We start from the raw sequence: 7,968 nt of genomic DNA on the forward strand, positions 1-7,968 counted from the left end.
GGAGTTCAAGATCAGCCTGGCCAACACGGTGAAACTTCGTCTCTACTAAAATTACAAAATTAGCTGGGCATGGTGGCACACACCTCTGATCCTACTCAGGAGGCTGAGGCAGGAGAATCACTTGAACCCAGGAGGTGGAGCTTGCAGTGAGCATTATGCTATTACACTCCAGCATGGGTGACAAGAGTGACTCTATCTAAAAAAAAAAAAAATAAAAAAAAATTGTAGGTCAAAGGGAGACAGATCTCTAGGTGTGATCAAAGTTACATTCACTGATGGGTCGATACCAGGACTTGGCAGGCTGGTAAACATCTAACACAGCTGATAAACAGCTTTGCCACTGAGGCATTAGAGCAGAATACCTGACTCGAAGCCTGGCTCTACTGCTTTCCCGACATGGGATCTTGGGCAAGGTCCATCACCTCTATGGGCTTTAGTTTCCTCATCAAAAAGCTAGAAATAATCATGGTATCCAATTCATAGAGTTGTCACTATGAGCCTGACTCACTTGAAAACATTCTGTAAGAAGTAAAGACGGTGATGATAATGGTAAGTATTATTACGCTAAGTTTGTTTGAAACTGAGGAAAGGGTATGTCCATATCATTTTCATTTCAATTGATAATCTAAGTCAACAATTGCTCCAATTGCAATTTGGAATCTTTTGTGTGATCCTTCACAAGTATACCTTACTAATTATGTCAAATAGTGTTAGTATAGTTCGCTTAAATATTAAAATTAGTTTACATTCTTTAAAACAAACTACTTTCTCTATGGCCTCAAATAGATTTATTTTCTCAAGTAAGTGACCTAGAGGATTTAGAAGGGAGGAATGGATTCCAGCTGCAGCTGGGCTTGGTGGATTCCATTTGGCTCAGCTTCTCCTGGAGAAAGCCAACATTGGTGAAATGACTGCATTACTGGTGTTGGGGCCACACAGAGAGCAGCAGATAAAAAGAGAGGTGCAGTCCTCTCCTAGAAAGAGAAGACACGGATGCTCAGAGCCAGGCAGGAGCAGTCTGCTGTGTACAGGGTTTAAAGGTGGCCTCATCACAGCAGGCCCTAGAGCAGAGGAACCGCATCAGGGTAGGGGCACACGGACTTATCAAGCTAGAGACAGTCCAGAGAAGAACAATAGAGGTACAGAAAGACCAGAGATATCTGCAACATGAACCAGAGGCCCTGGAGTGGGTATAATGCCACCTTTTGTGCCTGGTGCACCATAGGTCCTTGATTAGTTAGTGATTATTTTCATTTTGACTTGGAAGAGGAAGTAATTCATTATATGCGAAACTGGAGGGCAGCTCTAAGGGAGTTCGATTCATGGAGACAGATGTCAGCTCCCTATAAAAAACTCCATGCCAGTTTGTGCAGTAATGGACAAATTAAGTTGTGTCCAAAAGTATGAGAATTTCCCAGCATTAGAAGTGTTCTAGCTGAGGCAAGTTGACCAGCTGGCAAGATGATTGTAAAACATACTAAGTCACCTGAGAGAGAGAGGACTAGATAAATTTTGCCTTTCATTTCTATGGTTCCATGATCTTGTGCTCTCGCTGTATCTGTGTGTTTTCACAAGAAGATAAATGTGGATACATATGAAACACTGTGTTGCTCGTTGGAAGACAGAAGTTCCAATCCTACCCTTTCATCGATGACCTTTAAGCAAATCATTTGCCCTTCAGACCCTGTTACTCAACTGCACATGATTTTCGCTCATTCCATTCAGCGCTCAGACACTATGACTCACTTATTCCCGCTTCAGCTTTGATTCTTGTTGTTCTTGCCACCCAGTAAGCCTCCCACATCAGCTGCACTAAAGCCTCACCCAGCGAGGGTCACCTTGCCCACTGCCCACATGCCCAATTTGATTTTCTGCAACAGTATGTTCTGGGTGTGGAGTTCACATCACACACTCCACAATGTCCCCACCATGCAATGCCTGCCTCCAGTCCCTAAGCCAGCAACTGTATCTGGCCACTTTCAAGTAAACTCGCAGGACCTAGTGATGGTTCATTCATTTTGTCTTTGAAAACTCCCTTCTATTCAGTGTTGTTTATTTGATTTTTTCTTCCTCTAACAGGGTTTATTATAAACTCCTGAAGGATCTGATACAATAGCCCCTTGCGGATTGATGGAGAAAAGGTCTTAAATTCTCAGCCTTGGTGATCATTGGTTCTCTGTTCCTGCTTGCATTACAGTGCCCTCCTCAGCTAGTCAGGGTGCCTCCTGCCATCCCACTGCAGCAACTTGCTGAAATATCACTACACCCTGCTTCAATCCCTAGCCGACAGTCTGCTGTGAACCACTTGTACAGTCTCTCCTCTTGGCCGTGGGTCCCTTAAAGAACCTATAGTTCTTGATGACTTCCATGCCCCTCTCTGGAGTCCAGTCAGCTTCTAAATATCTAAACTTGCCAATTTGACAGATAAATTAGTCTCCTCTCTCCAGCCTGCATCCGGCTGCCATTTCCACTCAATGCCCCCGCCTTTCTGCAATGCATGAAAGCTGCTTTGTGAGGCTTGCTGGATTTCCGGAAAAAAGCTTGGCGTCATTTATCCTTCTTCTTGGATCCCAGAATTCCAAAGGAGTTCTCTCCTGCCCTCCTACCTCCAAGGGTGACTAATTATCTCCCTCCTTCTCCCTTCTACCCAGTTACAGGGGTCATTCTCTAAATATGCTGGTAGCAGTGGCACTGGGGATTGGCTGGAATCAGTCACTGGTGCCCTCTGCCTTGCCTGAGAAAAAGGCTCTGGTTAGGCTTGTGAATTTCATGCAGATAGGTAAAGATATCCTGCCAAGCCTTATATGGCGCCACCGCTAGCACAAACCATGCCTTTGGGCAGATCATGGAAAGGCGTCTGCTATGGGTTGGAGGGTGTTCCTTCACACTGCCGGGACCCCCAGGTCCAATGGGGGCATTCCCAAGCTGAGCAAGGCTTTGCCCCACTCACTCCCTGGCAGGGCTTTGGGAGCTACTCAGACAGCCAAGCCGGCCAAGCAGCCCTCCACAGGTGCTCAGGGGGCAGCTGATCCTTGTAAGCCCCTGCCCCCCCACCACCGCAAGACTAGACCTGCTCACAAAAAGCCTTCACCTCTCCACACTCCCTCATGAGCTTATACTCCCCTCTAGTGTACTTGCTTGCAAGTTGCTTTTCAATTAAAATGAAATGGGGGAAAGATGGTGTAATGTGTGATTACATCAGGCCTGCCAAGAGTCAGATGTTGCTGATGAGTTCATTCTCTTTAGGGAGGCCTTATGGCCTGGAAAGGACAGAAATGTGAGTCAGAGGAGCTTGACATTTGAAGGCCAGTTCTGCCACCTACTAGCAGAGTCCCTTTTAGAACCCCGATTTTCTCAAATCAAAACAAGGATAATAATACTATCTGTCTCACTGGCTGTTGCATAAAACAAATGATGTGAATATATACAATGTGCTGTATACCCAATGTCTAGGCATCTAAAAACTTTTTTCTTTGAACATTATCATAATTAAATTATCCATCTCCATAACTGAATTATTTAACTCTGGAATACATGTTGATATGCAAAATCTATCTAGCCAAATATTATAATTATTCCAAATAAAATATCACATATTGTTGCAATTCAAGGTTATTTATCTGCTAAATAGCTCATTGCCACTAGGCGGCAGCAGCGTACACCTGTTTTACAAGAGCCTTCACGTTGTTTCCGTGGGATGACTACAGTCAATAATAACTTAATTGTATATTTTAAAATAACTTAAAACATTGTAACTGGATTGTTTGTAACTCAAAAGATAAATGCTTGAGGTGATGGGTGCTTTTTTTTTCCAATCCTCAGACATCTGAAATGTACTTATTTCACATTGCGTGGTGTGACAAACATCTCATGTACCCCACAAACATATATACCTACTATGTACCCACGAAAATTTTTACAAATAATAAGAATAAAATTTTTATAATAATAAGCAATTTTATAATAATGAGCAATAAATACACCAAAATATTCATAAAAGAAAGAGAAAGGAAAAGAAAGGAAAGAGAAAAAGAAAGAGAAGGAAAGAAAGAAGAAACAGAGAAAGACGAAAGAGAAAGAAAAAGAAAGAGAAAAGAAAGAACAAAGAAAGAAAGAAAGAAAGAAAGAAAGAAAGAAAGAAAAAGAAAGAAAAGAAAAGAAAAGAAAGAAAAGAAAGAGAACAGACCAGAGCCTAGGTCAGGCAGAAGTGCCTAAATATTGAGCAAATTACTTCCTTTTAGCTACCTAAAACTTATCTTTGAAATAATTTGGCCAGGAGCGGTGGCTCACGCCTATAACCCCGGCATTTTGGGAGGCAGAGGTGGGCGGATCACTTGAGATCAGGAGTTTGAGAGCAGACTGGCAAACATGGTGAAACCCCATGTCTATTAAAAATACCAAAATTAGCTGGGTGTAGTGGCGGGCGCCTGGAGTCACAGCTACTCAGCAGACTGAGGCAGAATGATTGCCTGAACCCAGGAGGCAGAGGTTGCAGTGATCCGAGATCACGTGCCACTGCACTCGATAGTCTGGGCAACAACAACAACAACAACAAAAAAAAAATAAAGAAATAAAGAACCGGGCGCGGTGGCTCACGCCTGTAATCCCAACACTTTGGGAGGCCGAGGCGGGTGGATCACGAGGTCGAGAGATCGAGACCATCCTGGTCAACATGGTGGAACCCCGTCTCTACTAAAAATACAAAAAATTAGCTGGGCATGGTGGCACATGCCTGTAATCCCAGCTACTCAGGAGGCTGAGGCAGGAGAATTGCCTGAACCCAGGAGGCGGAGGTTGCGGTGAGCTGAGATCGCGCCATTGCACTCCAGCCTGGGTAACAAGAGCGAAACTCCGTCTCAAAAAAAAAAAAAAAAAGAAAGAAAGAATCAACTCCTTGCCTATACCAAAGTAGCATATAAGACGAGCTTATTTGTTCTTATTTTTTATAGCTTTGTATTTTTTGTTGAGCTTTTTTTTTAATCTGAAAGTGTTCCTCTCTTTGCTTTGAAAGAATATTAAACATTGATAAACTCGATTTATTTGTTTTATATTGCACTTAACTTTCCCTATGTGTTACTTATATATTCTTAGCCATAATTTAATATATTTGGGAAAATTTTTTTTTAAATCCAGTTTGTGAATATGTAATTAAAAAGTGAGAGTTGGGGTTGACATGGCTGTTAAAAAATCAGTACTGTGGTTTGAATAGCCCTGCTAATGACACACAAACATGCTAGCAATTGTAGCCATGATAATAATTAACATTTATTGAATGCATACTTTGTTGCAGGCTCTGATTCAATCCTCACAAAAACTATACTGTAAAGACTATTGTTCCCATTTTACATATGACAAACTGAGGCTTTGAGAGAGGAGCACAGCTTGATACCCCCGCTCTGTTTATAGCCATTTTGAAATAATTCTTTATTTAGCCAACTTCACTTGCCTTGGTCTAAATTTTTTACTTTTTAAATTATTTTCTTATTTCTTTTTGCAAATAACTGTTTATTCTACTGCTCTTCTGAGGTGCCTCTGTGCCAACTCAACACCACACAGTCCCTGCAGGACTTACTGCAACGTCTAACAAACTCCAAGATGATAATAGCTGGAATGTCTCTCAGCCAGGATTTTGGTTTTGTGTGTGTCAACTGAACTGAAAATGTGGTTGCTGAAAAGTGGCATTTTAAAGCAGAAAGGGAAAGATCAGCTTGTCCTTATTTCTCGTTTTTAATGGAAATACATACAGGAAATACTTAAAATAATAAAACTTCTAAAGCCTATGGTCTTATGTTTGTTACTGCTTCTGTTATCTTTGCTTCCAGGACATGAATCTCCCACACTGCCCAGCATCTCAAAAGAGCAACAGTGGTAGGTAATGAGGGGAAGATGCAGCTGTGCAAATCTTGGCTCCTCTCCCAAAGGGGGATTCCGAATGCTCTCCACCTCCTCTTTCTTTCTCGGACGCTGTTGGCACTCCCTTTTGTCTTGAAGCTCATTTGGCTTTTTCCTGGCTTTCTGATCTTTTTTTTCTTTCTCTCTTATGTTTTAGTTTCACATTTCTATGTCCAACTCCACCTATGTAGCAGCTCCTTTTCCTAAACCAACTCTTTCTTCTTCAAAGCCCTCCTGAACATGCCTTTCCCTTTTTCCTCCTATTTAATCAGGTAAGTCCTTTTATTTCCAAAACTCTGACATGGCCACATTGGCAGATCTGGTGGGTCGGCTCACTCAGTTCTGTTTCATTCCCCTGCCAGCGGGCCTAGTGCCTGCTGGAGACCACAGACATGTACACAGCCCAGGTCCCACTGTTGGCCTGATTCCCATCAAGCACATGACACGCAGGTGATGACTGCGCCATCTGGAAGCAGAAGCAGTATTGGCAGGGCTGCCACAGGCAAGCTCAGGCTGCCCATCGTGGGGACAGTCTGTTTCCTTCTAACAGAGCTTTCCACAACTGATCTCCAGCCTCATGAAGGTGACAAGCGGAGCACAGGCCATTCAGAAGGCCAGCGAGATTGTAGGCCCATAGCCATCAGCTGTGTGCTGGCGTCCCAGTTCCCTGTTCCCTGATCACAGCAGAGTCGGCCACAGACCTGGTTGAACGGTTCTGCGGTGTTGCTCTCACAGACCCACCTGAAAGTTCTGCTCAGAATCTGTTCTAGCCTACCAATGATTTACAAAACGTACTTCCTGTTTCGATCACTTTAGTTAAAACTACCACGGAGCCCTACCCAATCATTAATTAATAAAAGAATTAATTAGAAGCCAGGTGCAGTGGCCCATGTCTATAATCCCAGAACTTTGGGAAGCTGAGGCAGATGACCTGAGGTCAGGAGTTCAAGGAGGTCAGCCTGACCAATATATTGAAACCCTTCTCCACTAAAAATACAAAAATTAGCCAGGCATGGTGGTGTGTGCCTGTAATGCAAGCTACTCCAGAGGCTGAGGCAGGAGAATGACTTGAATCCTGGAGGAGGAAGTTGCACTGAGCTGAGATTGCACCACTGCCGTCCAGACTGTGCCACAAAGTGAGAGTCAGACTAGAAATAAAGAGAAGAAAGAAAGAAAGAGAGAGAGAGAGAGAGAGAGAGAGAGAGAGAGAGAGAGAGAAAAGAAAGAGAAAGAGAGAAAGGAAAAGAAAGAAATTAAGAAATTAGAGAGAGGAGGGGAGGGAGGGAGAGAAAGCAGGGAGGAAGGGAGGGCAGGAAGGAAGCAAGGAAGGAAGCAAGGAAGGAAAAATAAGTAATTAGAGGCAACAAACCCTGAAAGATGGGAGTGTGTGAGTAGCTATCTGACATGTTTGGGTCAGTGACCACTACTGGTTGAGATACTAAGAGTCCAGCACACAGGAACTTGGATCATCTCACCAGCCCCCAAGAAACCATGCTGTTCACTAGGAACTGACACCATGGTGATGAGATGGTATGAACAGGAAGTAGCAGGATACTCTTTTAAGACCCATGGATGCCAGTAATTCAAAGATAAATTCCATTAAATGCAGTGGCCGCCACCTTGCAGAAGATTCTGGGAGACCAGTGTTGTGTTCTTGAGCTTGGTGAGATATACTCTTCTGCAAGGAGAAAACTAAGATTCTGCCCTCTGCACCACATCCCCTTAAGAGGCAAAAGTTTTGGTGAGAAGGTTAGGACGCTTTGAGTTGACAGTCTCAAGGTAACTAACGTTGAGTAGGGCTGAGCATTGGGAGAGTTTTGGGCTGGTCCAGGCTGCAATACATGGCTCTGCCACTTGGCCTTGTGAGCCAAAGGGTCTCTGGCTACTCGGGATGCTGGGTAGAGCCTACGGCCAGCCTTGATACAAGAATCACAGCTCAGGCCCCTGGGGTTTGAAGCAAACCAGGTTCTCTTCTTTAAGTCATTCTTCTCTTAAAAAATAGTTCTTGACTTGCTTTGGGCCCTAGTAAAGAGTAACCACCTGACCAGAGGATACCTGTTGGCCTTGTAAAGAGAG

The sequence above is a fragment of the Saimiri boliviensis genome, chromosome 5 (genome assembly GCF_048565385.1).
Source record: "Saimiri boliviensis isolate mSaiBol1 chromosome 5, mSaiBol1.pri, whole genome shotgun sequence".
Lineage (NCBI taxonomy): Eukaryota > Metazoa > Chordata > Mammalia > Primates > Cebidae > Saimiri > Saimiri boliviensis.